The sequence below is a fragment of the Arachis hypogaea genome, chromosome 12 (assembly GCF_003086295.3).
Source record: "Arachis hypogaea cultivar Tifrunner chromosome 12, arahy.Tifrunner.gnm2.J5K5, whole genome shotgun sequence".
NCBI lineage: Eukaryota > Viridiplantae > Streptophyta > Magnoliopsida > Fabales > Fabaceae > Arachis > Arachis hypogaea.
This window is the reverse complement of record NC_092047.1, coordinates 112914509-112937800: the sequence shown is the minus strand read 5'-3', so window position 1 is coordinate 112937800 and position 23292 is coordinate 112914509. Positions and strand designations below refer to the sequence as shown.

At 36.3% G+C, this 23292-nt stretch overlaps 1 protein-coding gene and 1 long non-coding RNA gene across 4 annotated transcripts in view; one reads left to right on the top strand and one right to left on the bottom strand.

Annotated features, from left to right (window-relative positions):
• The first annotated feature begins 18592 nt into the window (after nucleotides 1-18592).
• On the top strand, nucleotides 18593-21537 carry LOC112728363 (uncharacterized). Of its 2 annotated transcripts, none has more exons than XR_003166225.3 (5): nucleotides 18593-19192; nucleotides 19267-19406; nucleotides 19486-19599; nucleotides 19681-19798; nucleotides 21286-21537. It is a non-coding gene; the product is annotated as an uncharacterized lncRNA (long non-coding RNA). The 2 variants fall into 2 exon arrangements; XR_003166226.3 differs by having other exon boundaries at nucleotides 18612-19192; nucleotides 19486-19590.
• Nucleotides 21538-22808: 1271 nt separating this feature from the next.
• The window catches only part of LOC112728361 (uncharacterized), a 113924-nt gene continuing 113440 nt past the window's right edge, over nucleotides 22809-23292 (bottom strand). For both annotated transcript variants that reach the window (XM_025778451.3, XM_072209774.1), the window contains one exon: nucleotides 22809-23160. The gene's annotated coding sequence lies outside the window, so the exon portion shown is untranslated. The remainder of the gene's footprint in view (nucleotides 23161-23292) is intronic.

Genomic DNA, 23292 nt, shown 5'->3' with positions numbered 1-23292 from the left:
ATTTTTACAAAACTCCTCTGTGAAGACAGATTCTGTACATTGAGAAAAAGTTTGGGAATGTTTGATTTAAACTTCATTGAAAATTTGTGAAAAGTTGATTCTGTTCAGTTTTTGTCTCGTGAGTTTGGACGAGATAAAAATGCAGGGATGATGAAGGAGCTATGATCAAGAGGGAGGCAACGCAGAATTTAATTTTTATGGACCCCACTAAATCTCTTTGACCCCACTCTGACCGTTTTGTTAGTTCATCATTTTTTCTGAAAATCAAAATCTTTTTGTGGTCTTATCACATCATATCTTAATAGGGGAGGATAGTAGAAATAGGGGGTGACTGATCTAATGTTACTATGAATTTTCTGATGTTTATTGCCTGCCAATTTTATTTGATCTGATATGTTGGTTACCTGTTGCTGCTGCTGAATGCTCTGTTATTTTGCTCTATGTGTATTTGACTCAGGGGAACTATTTTCATTTGTCTTGGATGACTGTACCAAACTTAACTTGATGCTGTTTTGTTTTATGTTTGAATTATTATGGATTGCATTACTTTTTCCTCATTTTTTGCAGGGTCCCTCCTTGCTGTCAAAAGGGGGAGGAGAAAAAAAAAGGCTGAATTGAAACTGTTATGTTTCATTGATTTGTTGCACTGTTTTGCAGACCTGCTTTGCTCTGTTTTATGCTTTGATCTGACTCTGTTTTGAGTACTTTGTGTTAGTAGATTGATTTCGAGTTAAATTTTGATTGTCATTTGTTCAAATGAATGTGTTCTGACTGGACCATTGTGTTTTGGTGAAAAACAAATATTCTGCCTTTTGTATGTTGTTTTCATTTATTTTGCAAGTGCCCCTTGATGCCAAAAGGGGAGAAATGGTGCTGAAAATTGAAATGGAGAAAGTGCTGAAATTTGAAAGTGAAAAACAAGGGATGAAACTCTCTTGTGAGAATTCATGATCACCTTTGTTAGAATAATTTACTTGATATGCTTGATTGATGCATCTGTTTTGATTGTGATGATGATTATAATTGTGATACATCAGTTTTGAATATATGCTGCCTGATTAGTTTACTTGTGATTTATCTTGATGAATATTCTATCTTTGGCAGTTTCTTTAAAACATTAAGCATGAAAATAATTGTTGAAAGTTGCTGTGGTCTTGCTATGATTGAAAATATTTTCCTTACCATAATTACTTTGCTCTGATTTGTTGATTGAAAAATGTTTTTAAAACAGATTGAACAGTAATTTATTTTTCAAAAATATTTTGGTTGATTATTTTTTTTTTTGTGAGTTTGAGCAGAAAATCAAATTTGTGATAACAAATGAGTTTTGATTATCATTCAACTCTGCTCATAAATCAAGTATTTAGCATCATGTAATGAATATGCTAAATAACATTGTTACTTGAAGCTTGATTTAAATGTTACAGGTTAGTGCTTCCCTTGATAAAAAATGGCATATATTGAGGGGGAGCCATGTGACAATTTGAAAGGGGGAAAAATTCAAATCCAAAGGGAGTATTCTTTACTCAATCTTTAAATTTCTTTCCATTTCAATTTTAATAATGTTTGTCATCAAGGGGGAGATTGATGAGTTTGGAAAACTCTTATTTAATTTTGATGATGAACAAACATTATTAAAATATTTAATTACAAAATTATTAATTTGATCTTAACTCATACTTACTAAATTAATAATTTTGTTGTGCAGATTTTATGATGGGCCGAAAAATGAGTTTCTGGTTTAAGCCCAATGATCAGCCTTGCTACATGCTTCTCATACCATGAGGCTGAAATATTAAATGGGCCAAAATAAATATTATTGTTGCAAGCCCAAACTGATGCTTTCTTATGTGTTCTATGTTTGATCCCAAATTTATCAAGAAAGCAAATGTTAACCAAATGGGCCAGAATTTAAATAGTATCATAAGCCCAATTTGTTTTGCATGCATGGTCCGAAAGAGAAAAATGGAATTGGGGCACAATGATGAAAACCCAACTCATTGAATTTTGGTTACATGCTTCCAACGGACTTCACACATTAACTTATTATGGAATTCAAATTTTATAGAGAAAAGTTAATGCAGTCCTTGGGAATATGAAAGAGAAAAAGTCAAGTGATATGATGGCAATTAATGGTAGCTTACACGCTACTACACAAGCATGGAGAAATGCACCTAAATTAATTTATCTATCATAACACTCATAGCTTTTCTTTTCTCTTTCTTCTCTCTCTATTTGCTTCTCTTCTTTCTTTGGTCCTTGTCCAGAAAACAATTGAAGCAATGTTCATCAACTATCAAAAAGAAGAAGTTGCATGCATCAAGACCATCAAGCTAATGATGGCAAGAAAACATACTAAAATAAAAATGAGCTGTGGCTGAGATATTCACTATATTTGGTTAGATTTGGTGATGTATCTTGAGCCTCTCATACTCAAAAATGGACGTTGAAGATTCGGCCAGCATGGAGGAGATTTTTGAAGCATGGCTTGTCTTTGATTCTGTTTAACCACCACAGGGAGTAGCTAGAGTGGCGAAGTGATGGTTGAGGCAGAGATTGAAGCAGATGAAGTCATTATCATCATGAAGCATCAAGGGCCAGAAATCCATCTTGGAGAGCAAGCCAAGGATGGAGAGCTCGGATTGATGAAGGGTGATGATCAAGAAAGGTCCAGAGGTAATTGCATGTTGGGTTTTACATGGTTATCTCTTCTCTCTCTATGTGGCCAAATCAGTTCTGTTTGTTGAAGGAGGAAGAAGTTGGTTCGGTTTTGGCTTCAATAAGTGGAGGCTCCCTTCTTCTATAATAAGGGTGGACAGCCACTGTTTGAAGCAAGGAGAAAATTTGAGAGTGCAAGGCACAGAGTTCTCAGAGCTACCTGAGCTAACAGTTTTCTCTTCTCCTTCAATGTATTCTGTTTTGTATTTTTCTGTTTAATTTTGTCATGTCTTGAGTCTCATGGAAAAAGACAAACAAGTGAGGTTTGTATGAAAAAGCCATAGAGCGGAAAAAGGCAGAGAGTGCAAAATTAAAAGAAAAAGCCATAGATGTCTTAGAGTTCCTTTGTTCATCTATGTTGTGTTTCATGATTCTGTGGGAATCCCCTTGTAAGTTGGGTTAGCAGTTTACAAGTTGTAATCAGATTGATTATAGTGAAATTCCATCATGTTTGTGATGGAGACTGGATGTAGGCTGCACTGCACTTAGCAGCTGAACCAGAATATATCTGGGTGTAATCTTTCTTCTCTCCAACTCCATTTCTGTTTTCTACTGCACAGGAGCAAAAAACTAAAATGTCTCGTGCCAAGTGACGAGACAAAACAAAAAGTCTCGTGGCAAGTGACGAGCAAAAACAAAAAGTCTCGTGTCCAGAGACGAGCTAAACCAGAAAAGTCTCCTCTGAGTTCAGCAAGTGTTAGCAACATAAAAAGGGGGCTAAGATTCAACCCCCCCTTCTCTTAGCCACTGAAACCATCAATTGGTATCAGAGCTTGGTCTCAAAGAGATCAAGCTTTGCAGCTTGGAGTAAAGATCCTCATGGCAGAAAACAGTGGCACAAATGTGGTGTCCTACAATCTGACTGAAGGTCAATCAAGCATTAGACCTCCTCTTTTCAATGGGAAAAACTATACCTATTGGAAGGAGAGGATGAAGATATTTGTACATGTTGAGTTAAGAAATTAGCTAAATTAATTAGTGATGACAAACATTATTTTTGGCAAAATAAATAATTAGAAGTTGTTTAATTAATAAGTATACATTGCTAATTATTTATGTTGTGTTGCAGGCCATAATTCAATTTAGGCAGCCCAAGTTGAATGAATAACAAAAAAAGGCTAATGGGCTGATTGATAAGAGTGAATAAAGATAAGCCCAAGTCACTCATCTCAAACAAATTCATCAAAGAAGCATAGCAAGTCACCACGGGCTAAAGAGAGAAGAACCCGATCCAAGCTCAATTGTTCTTCAATTTCCCACCATCTTGCTCCAACCAAAGCAACGTTCTTCTCTTCTCTAATCAAGTCACATCAAGACTTCAGAAAAGTAAGAAAGAGAAAGAGAAAAAGCTTCCTCCATAAGCCAGTAACCAAAGAAGCAAGAAAGAGAAAATCTAAGCTTGAAGCACAGAAGCTAAATCAGAAAATCTAATCCAAATCAAGCTTAAGAAAGGTAATCCATCTCATCTTGCATGCATCAGATCTTCATCCCTTCTTCCCAACTCTCTGCACTATCCGAAAATGGCATTCAAGAGAAAGTTGATCTCTGTTCTTCACTGCTACAAATCCACGGTCACAAGCGATACTTGGGGACCAAGTAGTTTTTCAATGGCTAAGATCAAGTTGACCATAAGAAGATTTCTATTGTTACTGTTTTGTGGCTTTCGGTCAAGTTGGAGAAGTCAGAAGCAAATGTTCTACTTTGATGCTTGAGAAGAAAAAGTAAGCTTGTGGGTTGGTGAAGCTCAAGGCTCAAGGTGTTGACCTTGGAAGAAGAACTCAGCCACATGCAAGGAGATATAAGAAGTTTGCTGTTCATTCAGAAAGCAAGGAGAGAAAACCAGAGAATAGAGGTTATTGTTCTGAGAGAGCTCTTTGAAGAAGTTCAACTAACTGGACAGTGTAACCTAATCAAAGGTGCATTCCGCCAGTATGAAGAACTGAATCAGAGGCTTGCCAATCTGGTTTTTCGCATAGCACAGAGGCTGTTGATGAAGTCAATCTCCTTCATGTTTTACTGATTGTAATGTTCTTTTCAATGTTTATCAATCTGTAATTTCTAGTGAGAAAAGGCATTGTGAGAAAACTCAAGTAAAATCTATGAGTGGAAAAAGGCTGAGTGAAACACTTGAGAGAAAAGCCTAGAGTTATTTTCAGATTTCTTTAGGTGTGTTTATGTCTTGTATCTTGTACCTGTGAGGTATCCCTTTCTTAGTTGGGTTAGCACTAAGAGTGAATAGTTAGGTATTAGCATAGCCAATGTCAAGTTAGGTTAGAACTTGAGTGTGAAAGGATTGGGTCAATCCTGAGTTATTGGTGTATGTAATACTGTTAACTATAGTGAAATTCTTCCATAGTTGTGGAGGAGACTGGATGTAGGTTGCATAGCACAAGGCAACCGAACCAGGATATATGCTGGTGTTAGCTTTTCTCTTCTCTGCTGTGTTCTGTTTTCTGATATTCATGAGACAAAAATAAATTGTCTCATAATTTTTCGCTGCTAAGTTAAAACAGAATCAAAATTGCAAATCTGTTTTAAAAGGGTAACAACAGCAATTAAAAGGAAGGCATAGATTCAACCCCCCCTTCTCTAAGCCTACCACAACCTTCAGTACAAGCAGTGGATTACAGACTTTGGAAGATTATTCTCGAAGGGCCTCAATTTCCAACTATCACAAGTGCAGAAGGAGTTGTTTCTCTCAAACCAGAAGCAAGATGGACCGAGGAAGATAGGAAGAAGGTGGAGTTAAATGCCAAGGCAATAAATCTGCTCAATTGTGCTATCAGCTTCGAGGAGTACCGACGGGTATCAAGATGCACAACGGCAAAGGAAATCTGGGACAAATTACAAATCACCCATGAAGGAACCACCATTGTCAAGAAGACTCGGACAGATATACTAAATAGAGAATATGAAATGTTTGCAATGAAGGAAGGAGAGTCCATTGATGAACTGTTCGAACGGTTCAATGCTATCATTGTTGGCTTAGATGCTCTGGGAATTACACATTCTGATTCTGTGCTAGTGAGAAGAGTGTTGAGATGTCTCACAAAAGAGTGGGAAACTAAAGCTTTAATTATTTCTGAGAGCAGTAGCTTAGACTCCATGACACTTGATGATTTGAGAGGAAATCTTCTTGCTTTTGAAAATACCTATTTGAAAAAAGATACAAAAAAGAAAGGAATTGCATTTTCTTCTGTGACTAACCCTCTGGATGATGAATCCAGTGATAACTCTTCTGAAAATGAGTTTGTTTTATTTGCAAAAAAATTCAGGAAAATGGCTAAGCTCAAAGGCAAAGGTAGCAGCACAAGGAGAGTAAAGAAAGACCTTAGCAAGGTAACTTGCTATAATTGCAAGGAAATGGGGCATTTCAAATCTGATTGTCCCAAGCTGAAGAAAGAGGAAAAGCCGAAAAGAGGAAAGAAGAAAGGACTGATGGCCACATGGGAAGACTTGGAGAATGACTCTGATGATGATGATGAAGAAACCGAGACCAAGTCACAAACATGTCTCATGGCAGACCACATAGATCAGGTAGTCTTTCATAACCCTAACACTGAAGATCTTCATCTTATGATAGACCACCTTTCTGAAAAAATAAGATGTTTTCTGCTGGAAAATCAAGAACTTGAACAGCAAATTACCATTCTTAAGGCCGAAAACAGTTTTCTAAAAGAAAAAGTGAGAGAGGCCGAAACTGCTTGTGATCTTGTTGAAGAAAATAAGCAGTTAAGAGCCCAAGTTAGGAGCTGTGAAAGTAACCATTGTCTTCTTGCATATGTGGACTGTTTTAAGCAAAATGAAGAGTTGCTTAAAGAGGTTAAAAGACTTAAGGAAGACTTGGCCAAGTTTACACAAAGTTCCGAAAGTTTAAATCACATCTTAGCTAGTCAAAAACCTCTTTATGATAAGGCTGGGTTGGGGTTCTATAAATCTGAAAATTCACATTTTGAAAATATTGCTTCATCTTCTAATGACACAAGATTTCAAGATCCCACCTACTTTAACAAAAAGGCAACTCCAAGGTTTTGTAGACTATGCAATCGGAATGGACACTTTCTCATTCAATGCTTTTTCGGTGAAAGAATGGTTGGTGACAAGGTTTATAAAATTGTTTTTTATTACAATGGCTTAGGACATAGAAGATGGTTTAACGTAAAAGGATCCAAAAAGATTTGGATACCTAAGGTTACTTAAGCTTGTTTTGTAGGTGTGCCTAGCATCCAAAAGGAAGGAAAATATGTGGTATATGGACAGCGGATGCTCTAGGCATATGACCGGAAAGGCAACCTTCTTCATAAAGCTTGATGACTATGATGGAGGACTTGTCACTTTCGGTGATGATGCAAAAGGAAAAATTGTGGCTGTTGGGAAAGTTGGTAAAAACTTTTCTTCTTGTATAAATGATGTTCTCCTTGTACATGGCTTGAAACATAATTTGCTTAGTGTTAGTCAACTTTGTGATTTGGGTTTTGAAGTTATCTTTAAGAAATTTGTTTGTTTAGTTGTGTGTGAAAAAACTGAGAATGTTCTTCTTGAAGCTAAAAGATGTAACAATGTGTATGGATTAACTCTTGAGGATTTAAAGGAACAAAATGTAACATGCTTTACATCTTTTGAATCTGAAAAATGGCTTTGGCATAGAAAGTTGGGACATGCTAGCATGTATCAAATTTCTAAGCTAGTCAAAAGAAATTTGGTTAGAGAAATCCCAAACATCAAGTTTGATAAGGATCTTACTTGTGACGCTTGTCAATTAGGCAAACAAGTAAAATCCTCTTTTAAATCAAAAGATGGAATCTCAACCAAAAGGCCATTGGAAATGTTACATATTGATCTTTTTGGTCCTACTAGAACTCAAAGTTTAGGAGGTAAACATTATGGTCTTGTGGTGGTAGATGATTACTCTAGATTTGGTTGGGTACTTTTCCTTGCTCATAAGAATGATGCCTTTCATGCTTTTTCAACCCTTTGTAAGAAAATTCAAAATGAAAAAGATTTGAAAATTGCCCATTTGAGAAGTGATCATGGAAGAGAATTTAAAAATCAAGATTTTGAAAAATTCTGTGATGACTTAGGGATTTCTCATAATTTTTCATGTCCTAGAACCCTCCAACAAAATGGGGTGGTTGAAAGAAGGAATAGAAGCCTTCAAGAAATGACTAGGGCTATGTTATGTGAGAGTGAAATTCCTAAATTCTTATGGGCTGAGGCTGTGAACACAGCATGTTATATTTTGAATAGAACAATCATTAGAAGAGGGTTAAAGAAAACGCCTTATGAGCTATGGAAAGGAACCCCTCCAAATCTTAAGTACTTTCATGTTTTTGGATGCAAATATTTTGTGCTTAACAATAAGGAAAATCTTGGAAAATTTGATCCAAAATCATATGAAGGAATGTTTGTTGGATATTCCACCACAAGCAAGGCCTATAGAGTTTATCTCAAGGAACATAGGACAATAGAGGAATCCATACATGTTACTTTTTGTGATTCTAACTTAATTCCCAGTATTGTGAAGGATATTGATTCAGATTGTGAAGAGGATGGAACAAGCAAAGAAAATCCCAAATCTGTCCAGAATGAAGAATCTGTCATCCCGATTCTGTCTCGTCAGATTGGAGGAGACACTTCCATTTTGTCTCCTGAACAGGCACGAACAACTGAAACAGTGAGACCACCAGAAGTTCATCAAAGTTCTACACCTGTCCGAAAGCCTAGAGAATGGAAGTCTATGAGGGGTTATCCTCATGATTTCATCATTGGTGATCCTTCTCATGGCGTAACAACAAGATCCTCCACCAAAAGGCAAACCGAACCTAGCAACTTTGCTTTCTTGTCACAAATGGAGCCTAACAATGTCAAACAAGCTCTTGAAGATCCATCATGGGTCAAGGCCATGCAAGAGGAGCTAGCTCAATTTGACAAGAATGGGGTTTGGACATTAGTACCTTATTCGGATGGTATGAAGGTAACGGGTACTAAGTGGGTTTTTAAAATAAACTTGGTGAGGATGGACAAGTTGTTCGTAACAAGGCTAGATTAGTGGCCCAAGGTTACGATCAAGAAGAGGGTATAGATTTTGATGAGTCTTTTGCTCCGGTAGCTAGAATGGAAGCAATTCGGTTGCTTCTTGCCTATGCCGCCCATAAAGGTTTCAAAATGTTTCAAATGGATGTTAAATGTGCTTTCCTTAATGGATTTATTGATAGAGAAGTGTATGTGGCACAACCCCCCGGTTTTGAACATAAAGAGTTTCCAAATCATGTTTTCAAATTAACTAAGGCTCTTTATGGTCTTAGACAAGCTCCAAGAGCTTGGTATGAAAGGCTTAGTGCCTTCTTGTTGGAAAATAAATTTCAAAGGGGTACCACCGACACTACTTTGTTCATTAAAGCATCTAATGATGATATACTTCTTGTTCAAGTTTATGTTGATGATATTGTATTTGGATCGGCCAACATTTCCTTGTGTGAAGAGTTTGGAAAACTCATGACTAGTGAGTTTGAAATGAGTTTAATGGGAGAGCTCACTTTCTTCTTGGCCTCCAAATTAAACAAACTCCTAGTGGTACTTTTATTTACCAAGGAAAGTATGCAAAAGAACTTATTAAAAAGTTTGGCCTAGAAAATTCCAAAGCAATGGGTACACCAATGCATCCCAACACAAAACTTGAAAAGGATGATGATGGTCGAGATGTGGATGAAACAAAGTATAGAGGAATGATAGGTTCACTCATGTACCTTACCTCCTCTAGACCGGATATTGTTCAAAGTGTGGGTGTATGTTCAAGATTTCAATCTCACCCAAAAGAATCCCATCTTACGGCTGTTAAACGCATCATTAGATACATTAAGGGAACTTGTGATTATGGCTTGTGGTATCCTAAATCTGATGAATTTTGTGCAGTAGGGTTTTGTGATGCAGATTATGCGGGAGATAGAGTGGATAGAAGAAGCACGTCCGGCATGTGTTGCTTCCTTGGAAGCTCACTCAACATGTGGTCAAGCAAGAAACAAGCCACAGTGGCTTTATCCACAGCTGAAGCAGAATACATTTCCGCATCTGCATGTTGCACTCAATTAATTTGGTTAAAAACACAATTGGAAGATTACAAATTAAAAATCAATAGTATACCCCTATTTTGTGATAATATGAGTGCAATAAATATTTCAAAAAATCCTGTTTTGCACTCAAGAACAAAGCACATTGAAATTAAATATCATTTCATTAGAGAACATGTGCAAAAGGGAACTATTGATATTCAATTTGTAAAATCTGAAGACCAAATTGCTGATATTTTTACAAAACCCCTCTGTGAAGACAGATTCTGTAGCTTGAGAAAAAGTTTGGGAATGTTTGATTTAAATTTTATTGAAAATCTGTGAATTTGTGACTCTGTTCAGTTTTTGCTCGTAGGTTTGGACGAGATAAAAATAATGGCATGATGGAAGAGCTGTAGTCAAGGGGGAGGCAGCGCAGAATTCAAAATTTTATGGGCCCCACCAAAAATTCCTTGACCCCACCTTAACAGTTATAGTAGTTATCTTTCTACAAATAAGAATCTTCCTCTTGTGTCATCAAATCTCCTTGGAAGTGGTTATTGTCAAATCAAATCCCTATATCCATCTAATCCCTTGATTTAAGGCAACAACTTTTCAGTTTTGGATTTCAAAAGTTAAAAGGGAAATCATTTTTGGATAATAACCACCCATTATGGTCATTAACCGTCCACTAATGGTCATTACTCTCCATATTCTCTTTCCAAACCCCATTAAATGTGTTCACCCACCTTGTCTCTCTCTCCCTCTCAATTCGGTTATCACCCCCAACCTTTCATATTTCATTCCCCCATTACCATGAAAAAGAAAACCGCGCCAAGAAAGAGTGAAAGAATTCTTCTTTCTCAAAAACCATCAACACCCCAAACTCACACTCACATCCACATACATTCTACTTCCTCATCCTATCCCTCACCTCCAACCAAACAAACAGAAGCCATGAGAAGAAAGGTAGTGGCCCAAAAGAGTTCCGGAAGAGGACGAAACAGGAAGAACAAGGACCCCCAAGAGGAAGAAGAGCAAGAATCTCATACTTCTCCCATTCCTTCACCTCCACCCTCATCACCGAAACGGACTACTCCTGGAAAAAGCTCCCAAAAGAATCAGGGGTTTGCACTCAATGACACTACTGAACCTCCAAACTTGGAATCCATGGAATTCAGAGACAAGTATGGCAAGACTCACTCCCACTTTGATCCAAGCAGATTTAACTCTTGCACCTCTTTTGAGTTTCATAAAGAGGTTATGGAAAAGCGTCATTTGTGCACAACCTATCTTGTTAGCCTTGAAAATCTCACCAACAAGGGTATCAATATCTTCTCTCTGTTTGAACTCCTCAACTGGAAGCCTCTGCTTCTCATCCAGAAACCAGTCTACCCTGGTCTTGTTCGAGAATTTTATGCCAATATGCGGCTCATTGACGGCATCCTTCATTCCTATGTCAAAAGGGTTCAAATAGCCCTTGATGCTGAGACAATTGGAGCGGCCCTTGGGTTCAAAGATGAAGGACCGCGAGCGTACATGGTGGAAAAATGGGACACACAAGTTGGCGTTCCATACAAAACTGTTCTCAAGCACATTTGCGAGAACCTTTCTGGATTACATGGCACCATTCCAACACATAAAGCTCTAGGACCGGTCAATTCCCTGCTTCACCGAATCATCACTCATATTCTGACTCCCTAAAGTGGCTCACACAACCGAGTAACATTTTCTGACTGTCTCATCTTATTTGCTTTGGTTACTTCTACTCCTATATCCTTTGGTTATATTATGATTAGGCACATGTGGGATTCTGTTAGAAGCACCAGAAAGGCTAACCTGCCTTATGGTATGTTTTTAACTAGAATATTTGAGTACTTTAAAGTTGATTTGTTAAATGAGGCTGTAGAAAACAAGGTGTCTTCAATCAGAGGAGGAGGAGCAACTAAGGAAACCAAAGGGAGAAAATCTGCTGCATCGGATAGTGACTATGAAGGCAGACCAGAATCTTCCAAAACAATCAAGTCTATCAAACAGATTTTGGGAGAATTTTTGAACATGGCTGACTTGATGTTTCGGTCCCACAAAGAAGCCCGCAAGCAAGCTTATGAGAGTGAGAAAGCTTGGAAAAATTGCAAAGACAGGGTTAATCTGATGATGGAACGTTTTAAAGAAGATTTGGGAGATGATAGTGACGGAGATGCTGAAGAACAAATTAATTTTTCTGATGATTAGTGACTGTTTCTTTACTCTGTTTGATATTGGCTCCATTAGGCTCAATCTATTTTTTGTATGAGCATGACTTGATACTTCCTGCTCTAGGATAATCTCTAGGATATTGTCATATACTCTTGCTACTTTATCTTGAATATTTTGCTGTATTGATCATGTTTTGTGCAGGTGCCCCCATGATGACAAAAGGGAGAGGAAATTTATGTGTTTCCAAAATTGAAATTGGAACGAAACAGGGGCTGGAGAAACAGGGGAACAGGAGATGAAATTTTCAAAATGGAAAATTCATGATCACCCTTGTTCAAAGAATGAATGTTGTTATAGCATCTGTTTTACTATGGTCACTGCTGTTTGAACTGCATGAAGCATTTGGTTTATCATGATTAGTTAATACTCATTTGGCATTTGGTTTATAATGATGTTTGAGTTATCTTTGATGCCTGGCTGTTGTTTCAGCATTGATAAACTGGTTGGTTTGGAAAACTTATTTTTGGCAGTTCCTTTAAACTGTGTAAAAAAAATTAAAACTGCCCTGTTTGTTTGCTCAAATACTTTTCCCATCATTTTGTTTTGCTCTGATTTTCTAACAAGAAATGTTTGGAAAATATTTGGATAGTTTTTTGTTTAAGGTTGAGCAGTAAATCAGTTTATGATATCAAATGAGTTTTGATTATCAATTAAAACTGCTCATAAATCAAGCATTTAGCATCATAAAAAATGCTAAATAACATTGTTACTTGAAGCTTGATTTAAAAATGTTACAGGTTGAGTGCTTCCCTTGGTAACATAAGCATACATCAAGGGGGAGCAATGTGACATTTTGAAAGGGGGAGAAAATTCAATCTACAAAGGGAGTATTCTTTACTCAATTTTTTTCCCATTTCAATTTTAATAATGTTTGTCATCAAGGGGGAGATTGATGAGTTTGGAAAACTCTTATTTAATTTTGATGATGAACAAACATTATTAAAATATTTAATTACAAAATTATTAATTTGATCTTAACTCATACTTACTAAATTAATAATTTTGTTGTGCAGATTTTATGATGGGCCGAAAAATGAGTTTCTGGTTTAAACTCAATGATCAGCCTTGCTACATGCTTCTCATACCATGAGGCTGAAATATTAAATGGGCCAAAATAAATATTATTGTTGCAAGCCCAAACTGATGCTTTCTTATGTGTTCTATGTTTGATCCCAAATTTATCAAGAAAGCAAATGTTAACCAAATGGGCCAGAATTTAAATAGTATCATAAGCCCAATTTGTTTTACATGCATGGTCCGAAAGAGAAAAATGGAATTGGGGCACAATGATGAAAACCCAACTCATTGAATTTTGGTTACATGCTTCCAACGGACTTCACACATTAACTTATTATGGAATTCAAATTTTATAGAGAAAAGTTAATGCAGTCCTTGGGAATATGAAAGAGAAAAAGTCAAGTGATATGATGGCAATTAATGGTAGCTTACACGCTACTACACAAGCATGGAGAAATGCACCTAAATTAATTTATCTATCATAACACTCATAGCTTTTCTTTTCTCTTTCTTCTCTCTCTATTTGCTTCTCTTCTTTCTTTGGTCCGTGTCCAGAAAACAATGGAAGCAATGTTCATCAACTATCAAAAAGAAGAAGTTGCATGCATCAAGACCATCAAGCTAATGATGGCAAGAAAACATACTAAAATAAAAATGAGCTGTGGCTGAGATATTCACTATATTTGGTTAGATTTGGTGATGTATCTTGAGCCTCTCATACTCAAAAATGGACGTTGAAGATTCGGCCAGCATGGAGGAGATTCTTGAAGCATGGCTTGTCTTTGATTCTGTTTAACCACCACAGGGAGTAGCTAGAGTGGCGAAGTGATGGTTGAGGCAGAGATTGAAGCAGATGAAGTCATTATCATCATGAAGCATCAAGGGCCAGAAATCCATCTTGGAGAGCAAGCCAAGGATGGAGAGCTCGGATTGATGAAGGGTGATGATCAAGAAAGGTCCAGAGGTAATTGCATGTTGGGTTTTACATGGTTATCTCTTCTCTCTCTATGTGGCCGAACCAGTTTTGTTTGTTGAAGGAGGAAGAAGTTGGTTCGGTTTTGGCTTCAATAAGTGGAGGCTCCCCTCTTCTATAATAAGGGTTGACAGCCACTGTTTTAAGCAAGGAGAAAATTTGAGAGTGCAAGGCACAGAGTTCTCAGAGCTACCTGAGCTAACAGTTTTTTCTTCTCCTTCAATGTATTTTGTTTTGTATTTTTCTGTTTAATTTTGTCATGTCTTGAGTCTCATGGAAAAAGGCAAACAAGTGAGGTTTGTATGAAAAATCCATAGAGCAGAAAAAGGCAGAGAGTGCAAAATTAAAAGAAAAAGCCATAGATGTCTTAGAGTTCCTTTGTTCATCTATGTTGTGTTTCATGATTCTGTGAGAATTCCCTTGTAAGTTGGGTTAGCACTTTACAAGTTGTAATCAGATTGATTATAGTGAAATCCCATCATGTTTGTGATGGAGACTAGATGTAGGCTGCACTGCACTTAGCAGCTGAACCAGGATATATCTGGGTGTAATCTTTCTTCTCTCCAACTCCATTTCTGTTTTCTACTGCACAGGAGCAAAAAACTAAAATGTCTCGTGCCAAGTGACGAGACAAAACAAAAAGTCTCGTGGCAAGTGACGAGCAAAAACAAAAAGTCTCGTGTCCAGAGACGAGCTAAAACAGAAAAGTCTCCTCTGAGTTCAGCAAGTGTTAGCAACATAAAAAGGGGTCTAAGATTCAACCCCCCTTCTCTTAGCCACTGAAACCATCAGAGATTGATGAGTTTGGAAAACTCTAATTTAAATTGATGATGATCAAACATTATTAACAGCAAAATTATTAATTTATTTTTTATTAAAGTATGTTAATTATAATAATTTTTGCTGTGCAGATTCCTTTATGGGCCGAACAAAAAAAATATTAAAGCAAGCCCATTGGAATAATTTTCTCTCAGCCTTGTTGAATGTTTCCCATACTATGTGGCTGAATTATTTGTTGTGTTTATTTGGGCCGAAAATAAATTATAATTGCTACAAGCCCAAGTGTGATTTTATTTCTAATTCAGCTTTGATTCAAAAATGTTCAAAGAAGTATGGCTGAATTGTTGTGATATTATTTGGCCAAATTGAAGCTATTATTGCTACAAGCCCAAATTAATATTGATGCTACAAGACCCAATGCATGATCCGAATCCACTAAGCATAGAAAGCAAAGTTCCATTGCTTCCAACGGAACTCCTTTGCTCATCATGATGGATTTCAAAATTTATTAGAGTGAAGTTAATAAATGCATGGGAAATATGAGAGAGAGTGTCATTGACATGATTGATGGCATTAACATTACACGCCACCCAGGGAAGTAAAAGCAAGCTATTTTCAATTAATTTGTTTAATCACTTTGAATTGCTTTTCTTCAGATTCTCTCTTCTCTCTCATCTCTTTCTTTCTTCTTCTTCGGTCATTGTCCAGGAAGCCATGGAAGCTACTTTGAGCTATCAAAAAGAAGAAAGAGCAAGCTACAAGACCATCACAATGATGGCAAGAAAACACAAAAAATATAGTGGCTGAGATTCTTATCACATATGGTAAGATATGGTGATGATATCTTAGCCTCTCCATACCAAAAATGGAGGATGAAGATTCGGCCAGCAAGGAGGAGATTCTTGAAGCATGGCTTGTCTTTGATTCTGCTCAACCACCACAAGGAGTAGATAGAGTGGCGAAGTGATGGTTGAGGCAGAGATTGAAGCAGATGAAGTCATCATCATCATGAAGCATCAATGGCCAGAAATCCATCTTGGAGAGCAAGCCAAGGATGGAGAGCTCGGATTGATGAAGAGTGATGATCAAGAAAGGACTAGAGGTAATTGCATGTTGGGTTTTGCATGGTTATCTCTTCTCTCTCTATGTGGCCGAACCGGTTCTGTTTCTTGAAGGAGGAAGAAGTTGGCTTGGTTTTTGGCTTCAATAGTGGAGGCTTCCCTCTTCTTTAAAAAGAGAGAATAGCCATTGTTTGGAGCAAGGAGAAAATTTGAGAGTGCAAGGCACAGAGTTCTCAGAGTTACCTGAGCTAACAGATTTCTCTTCTCCTTCAATGTATTCTGTTTAGTATTTTTCTATTTAATTTTGTCATGTCTTGAGACTCATGGAAAAAGGCAAACAGTGAGGTTTGTATGAAAAAGCCATAGAGCGGAAAAAGGCAGAGAGTGCAAAATTAAAAGAAAAAACCATAGATGTCTTAGAGGTCCTTTGTTCATCTATGTTGTGTTTCATGATTCTGTGGGAATCCCCTTGTAAGTTGGGTTAGCACTTTACAAGTTGTAATCAGATTGATTATAGTGAAATTCCATCATGTTTGTGATGGAGACTGGATGTAGGCTGCACTGCACTTAGCAGCTGAACCAGGATATATCTGGGTGTAATCTTCCTTTCCTTTCTACTTCATTTCTGTTTCCACTACACAGGAGCAAAAACCAAAATTATCTCGTGCCAAGTGACGAGACAAAATGAAAAGTCTCGTGGCTAGGGACGAGACAAAATGAAAAGTCTCGTGTACAGTGAAGAGATAAAAAGAGTAAAAGTTTCCAGAATTGATCCTACAAGTCAGCAAGTGTTATCAAGCAAAAAGGGGGCGAAGATTCAACCTCCCTTCTCTTAGCCACTGAAACCATCAATTATATTTCCTAATTAATATATATATAATGTAAAATATTTAATTAAATATTATTTTTATATTTATTTAATTTTTATTTTTATTTTAATTCACTCTTTTTTAAAGTAATTGTTTTTCTAATCGGATAAAATTATTAAAATAAGCATTACGATTTTTTTAAACTGTAATTGGTTCTAATTTTATTTTTATTTTATTATTATTTTTTTAAAGCTCAATAAAATGGAATTTATAAGAGTTGCTTGCACAAAGCTATTGTGAACAAAATTGTCAATCCACCAAAGGAACTAATTAGGAAAGAGAATATAATCCAAGAAAGTACCCAGATTAAGTGGCTTCCGGACAATAATAATGCAACCAATTAAGTGCCTTCTATATATATATGCCATGCATGCATGCCTAACTGAAACTTAAAAATTGAACTTTAATTTCTATCTGTAAATAGGTGTTGATGAAGATTATTATCAGAACATAGGTCTAAGAAATAAAAGGATTTGAGCTTTAATTTGGTGCATGTCTTGAACTATCTACTAGTTTATTTTGTACAGTGCATCTAAGTATGTTTTAATGAAACGCAATTGAGATTCTGCACCATTATATTTAATTAATTATGAGAAAATTATTTTTTTTTTTTATACCTACGGTATCTCCCAACCTGACAGGCTAAAGATTATATTAATCCGTCGCGGATCTGAACTTCATTTAAGAATCTACCGCTGGTCAATAGGTTGCTGCATGCATAAGGTGGGATTCGAAACCCCACACTTGCATTATGAGAAAACTATTTATTTGAATTCCATTGACGATTTATATATTTAACTTGGGCCGAAAATCTTAAATCACCAATTGATAGGAATAAAAATAGATGCAATTATTATATGAATAAGAAAATGATTTTATATACAATGAGAAATACTTGATTTGACTTAAGAAATTTGGGTTCTTTTATGGATAGTTTAAAAAAAAAATTTGTTGGAGAATGGTACTACTCTATTGCTCCTAAAAATTTGCCTATATCGTTGAGGGATTACAAATGGTTTGGGATAGAGGGTGGCAAAACGGGTCGAGCCCGTCGGGCCGATCCGCTAAACCCGCTAAAAAAGGTGGGTCGGGTTAGGATTTTGAATCCGCCAAATTAAAAAAATTCGCTAAATCCGTACCGCTAAATTGGCGGATTTTGGCGGGGCAGGACGGGCTGGTCCGCCGGGTCGAATATTTTTATTTTTCTTTTTTTTATTAAATAAAAGAGTGATTACTATTATAAAATTAATAATTATAAAATTTTTAAACATTTTTTTCATTTTTTGTTTTTATTCTTCTTTTAGTGATTAATTTTATTTTTTTTATTTTACAATTTCGTATATATGCTCAAATTATGTGACTTATTTTTTAAAATAAAGATGATTCTATTGACAAATATTATTTTGAACAATTTTATTGAAGTTAAAAATAAAAAAAATAGTAAAAATATTATATTATAATTTGACTATTTTTTATTTGTATTTAATTTTTTAATTATTATTTTTTGGTTAATTTTAATGAATTTTATTTTTCAAAAAAAAAAAAAGAGTCAAGCAGGCTTGCCCGCCAACCCGCCAATCTGCCATAAAGAGGGGCGGGCTAGCATTTTGAACCCATTTTAGTTGGCGGGGCAGGCCGGCCCGCTTTGCCACCCCTTGTAAGACCCATAATTTTCAAAAAATATTATTATGAGTTAATTTCAATTTATTTATTCATTAAAGATTTTATTTTAGAAATTATTTTATTAGAAGTAATTAAATCAAGTTTTGACAATTAAATTAGATTTGAAATTAATAAAACAAATCCTAATTTGATTAAAATTATTAAAGACAAATTTTCCTAAATTAAATCCAAACCCTAACTTTAACCAAATTAACCCTAACCCCCTAAATTAACCCTAGCCGCCACACCTGTTTTCTTTCCTTCAGTAAACATATCAAAAGAAAGAAAGAAAGAAAGAAAAGCAAAAGCAGAAGAACGAAGAAAAGAAAGAAGGAAAGGGGAGGAAGAAGAGGGAGGCGGCGCGGTGGGTGTCACTGCCACCGTCGCCGCCGCTGCTGACAGAAGAGAGAGGAGATCTGAGAGAGGAGAGTACCGCGAGGAAGCCGCCGCGCAGCTCAGGACAGTCGTCGCGTCGCCGTTGGCGCCAGCGCCGAGGAGACCACGCGGGGAGGAGAGACGCGCGAGGGAGAGAGAGCGGGATCTCAAGCCGAGCTGAGGTCCAACCACCGTGTCAGAACCCTTTTCGCGTCGTCAGCGTTGCCCACACCGTGAAGCCATCGCCGCCGCTACTGTACCCGCGTCGTCGTCGTCCTCGTCTTGGAGTCGGTTGCCGCCACTTATGGAGGAGCCAGAGAGAGCGAGAGAGAGCGAGCTCGGGAGCAGAGGAGAGAAAAGAGAGACCCGCGCCAGCCACCGCCGCTTCTGCCGCTCGAAATCCTGCTGCCGCCGCTGGAGAACGCACTGTCGGTAAGGGTTTTAAAGTTTGATTTCTGTTCTTTTGGATTCCGGGAACCTTTATCGTTACTGCATGCTTATTTCAGTCACCCGCCCCCGCTGCTTGTTGTTCTAAACTGCTGCACCGTCGTTGCCGCCGTTCTGGTCACCGGGTGTGGCGTGGGTGATCACCGGAACCACCATCGGAGTTACCGTTATTTCAGTTCAGCCGTTCATCCTTGTTTGGGTAAGCCATGCGTTCCAAAACCTTTAAATTGGTATTTCTGTTTTAAGTTGTTTGAGGATCTGAGGTCTTGGTGTCATAGGATCGAGTTACGGGTCTTGATTGCTGAGTTCTATGGCTGCTGCATACAGCATCAAGGTGCTGCGTCGTCACCGAAGCTGTTGTTGTTCTGTTTTCTTGATTATTTGTAAGCCCAGTAAGTCGTTCCTTGTTCCAAACTCTTTTAGTTGCTGTTATGTTATAGATTATTGAGTTTTACGCGACATTAATATTTTAGGATTGGGCTAAGGCTGTGTTTAGAGGCTGTGGCTGCTGCGGGGACGGGCAGTATTAATGTTGTTGCTGTGGGATAAGAATAGAAATGCAGTTTGTCGCGTAGTTGAATCGCGAATGAGGTAGGGGTTTTTCTTAAAATCTAATTTATATTACAGAGTTGTGATAAATAGATATTAATGTGAGAGAATATATGCCTGTGATTATAATTGTCTTCTAAATGTGGTTGTTTGCTGGACTGAATGACTGATTGCTTGACTGCTTGAGTAGTTTGTGATTGCTGAAAAGAAATTAGTTTGAAAGGTTATTTAGTTGATTATTATGAAAAAATGGCTTTTCTTGGTTTTGAAGCTATTTTTGATGATGTAAAGGAATTGGCTTTGGAAATGGTTTAATTTTGAGTTGTGACTTTATAAATGATTTAGTATTTGAGCTGGTCTGATTTTAAAAAGAGATTTATTATGGGCACTGATTCACTTTGAAAATTATTTGATATTGGAACTAACCGAATCTTGGAAAATGATTGAGGTTTTGGAAAGGTTTGATAAATGTTTGGATGGGACCCGAAAAGGGTGGCAGTGTCCGAGTTTTAGAGGAGATGCTGCCGAAATTTTATGAAATTGAAAGTTTTATTTAAAGTAATTAATTAAAAAGATTTGTTTTTTAAGCATTATATGTTTTAAGATTGATTTGTCTATCAAAGAAAGAATTTTGTTTTGGATTTGAGATTGTTAACGAACAGAATGAAAAAGAGGATGATGAGGATTTTATTTGAAATATGGCTTTGAAATGAACTTGGAAATGAGATTTGGATTGATGAATGATTATGATGTTGAGAATGTTGAGATGTGAACTTTGAATTATTCACATGGCTTATGAATTTTAAATATCTGAGATACGAGGTTTCCTGGATTAAGTGCCGTGGCTTGCCACCACGTGTACCAGGTTGAAAACTCGATACTCTGTTGACCCTACGACGTAAGTGTGTGACCGGGCACTATATAAATTCCCGGGAATGTTACCCCCATTGAGTAATATTGATTATTTGAGAAAAAGCTATGCATAGACTCTTGGGGATGCACGTCGGGGGACAGTCTAAGTACAATTCAGACTTGTCGGGTTGGCTGGATAACCGACAGATGAGCCTCATCAGCCATAGGACAGGCATGCATCATATGCATTTGTATGCTTTGCTTGAGTTTGAACTTGTTTTGGTTTGCCTAATTGCTAACTGTTCGTAACTGCTACTTGGAACTATTTGCTGTAACTGCTGCCTACTTGTGCTTTCTTTGTCTGCCTTGCCTGTGTTTGTCTTGGCGTGCTACATTTGAGATTGAACTTTGGTGCTGAATTAATGATTGTGTTGTTTGATTGCGTGGTTGGTTTCTGATCGAGATTTTCTTATAAGAAAGGAAAGGTTTGGATTTCTGAAAGATTAAACATTGTTTCTTTGAAAAGTTTTTGAACGATTACCTATTGATTTTTTAAAAGATTCATAAGGCAATGATAGTCACTGAGCTTGAAAACAGATTTCCTATTAAATATCTTCTTATGACAACTTTGAAACTCCGTGGTGAGACCATGTGGTTAGGATCTCACCCCCCTACAGCTTTACCTTTTCAGGAACCGGAAGAAGCGTTATGAAGAGTTACACTGCGTTTGCGTTTGGCTTATATGTTATTGTATTCATTAGATTATTTTCTCCCCTCGTCTTTGTTATTACAAGTTTGTAAGAGGGATAGGAATTGTATGTTTTAAATATGTAATATATTGAGTTATTATGTAAGGAGTCTTGTATATGAATTTATGCCTGCTTGTATTTTTCTTAAGATAAAATATTTATTTCTAGTTTTCAAAGAAATCAGCGATACAGTGTCGAGTCAGAGGCTCCTATTTTAGTATTTAGTATGTAAAGTAGTCGTAATACTTCTTGCTATCAGAGTGGCGCAGCCGGAAGCGTGACTACTAATAGTGAGGGTGTTACACCCCTAGTTTGGGATATGGGGATAAAGAAAGGGAAAAGTATAGGTAAACAATGAAAATATTAAATTATGTGAATAATGGATGTATTGGATGTTTATTTTACTAGGGTACGGATGGTTATTCTAATATTAAGATTTAGGTAGGTAATTTAAATTTGTAGTGTGTTTTTATTTAATTAATGATTGTTTATGTTGTTTAAAAAAGTCATTAGTTATCTAGCATAACCCAAAAGAAAATCATTATAGATAAACCTTGTGCACTGATTAGGAGCATTATTTCTTGATGATGCATGAGAGAGGGGTCTCTTTATCCCGTAATACTTTTATGAGGTAGTTTTGAGCGTTTGTCCAGTTTGAATAAAAAGAAATGCCTTTATTATCAATATTGTTAATACATTTATGATTTATGTTATTGTTAACGATAAGTTTAATACTCTATGTAAAGGAAAAAAAAAACAAAGAAATTAAATTTCATACTCCAGGACCCAAAATTTTTTTTATCATACTCAATCAACAGTACACCGAGAAATATGTATAATCATAAGTGTATGAAATACCATAAATAAAATAATAATTACTTTAAATTTATTTTTTATGTCCCATCTAATAGAATTTACAAGAGCTGCATGCACGCACAGAGCTGTTGTGAAGAACAAAATTGTTAGAAAAGCACTTGATTTCTTTGAGTCCAAATGCAAACAAGATGGCGTCTCCTTCTTTAATTTTGCTAGTCATGTAGTGAGGAGAGGAAATAGAGGGGGATATGATGTGGAATGAGATTGTTTGATGCTTAAAAGAGAAAGAATTAAAAGTGTTTTCACTTTAAAAGAAAATTCAAATTCCTAAAAGAAACAAATGTACGGTACCATATGGAAGTAAGAAAATGTTAAAAGTACAACTTTGTTAAATTCTGGCCAGCATGCCAGCAAAAAAAAGTGAACTATTGGATGAAATCTTACACTAATCTCACACCATTAAAACTATTTGGCTATTTGATGGCTACAAATCACAAAAATTGCTCAACCCTAGCATTCCTCATAATTTATATGTAACATAAGAAAATGTACTAACATAACATTAAACTGACAATTGAATACAAATCATCGTTTTCAAAGAGATTAAAAAAAACTGTATAAAGCAGTGAACAAAGTAAAATAAGTAATACAGTTCAATACACTCTTATAATCCACCATCCATTACAAGCACACCCCTAACACCTCAATAATGTAGTTTTTTTTTTCTTTTTTTTTTTGTTTTTTTTTCTTTTTTTTTTGTTTTTACTTATAACCACACTAGACACGCACTTTTTTTTTAATAACGTAAAATCACACCACACAATCACACATGCACTTTTTTTTTTGCATTTTTAATTTTTTTTAAAAACTATAATATAAAACAAATGAAATTGCAACTGACAACAATTGTTTCTCTTCATCCACTTTGATATGGGTGTTGCCTTTGTGTCTTTAACTCCATCTTGAAATTGGACTCTGCTAATAGAACTGTTAATATAAGTGTGTCAGTTTGTGGAAAGATAAATGAAAATGAAGAATGTAAAAATTAAAATTTAATGTAATGTAATACTCCAAAATAAATAAATTATCAACATACAAATTATTTGGTCATATCGTATA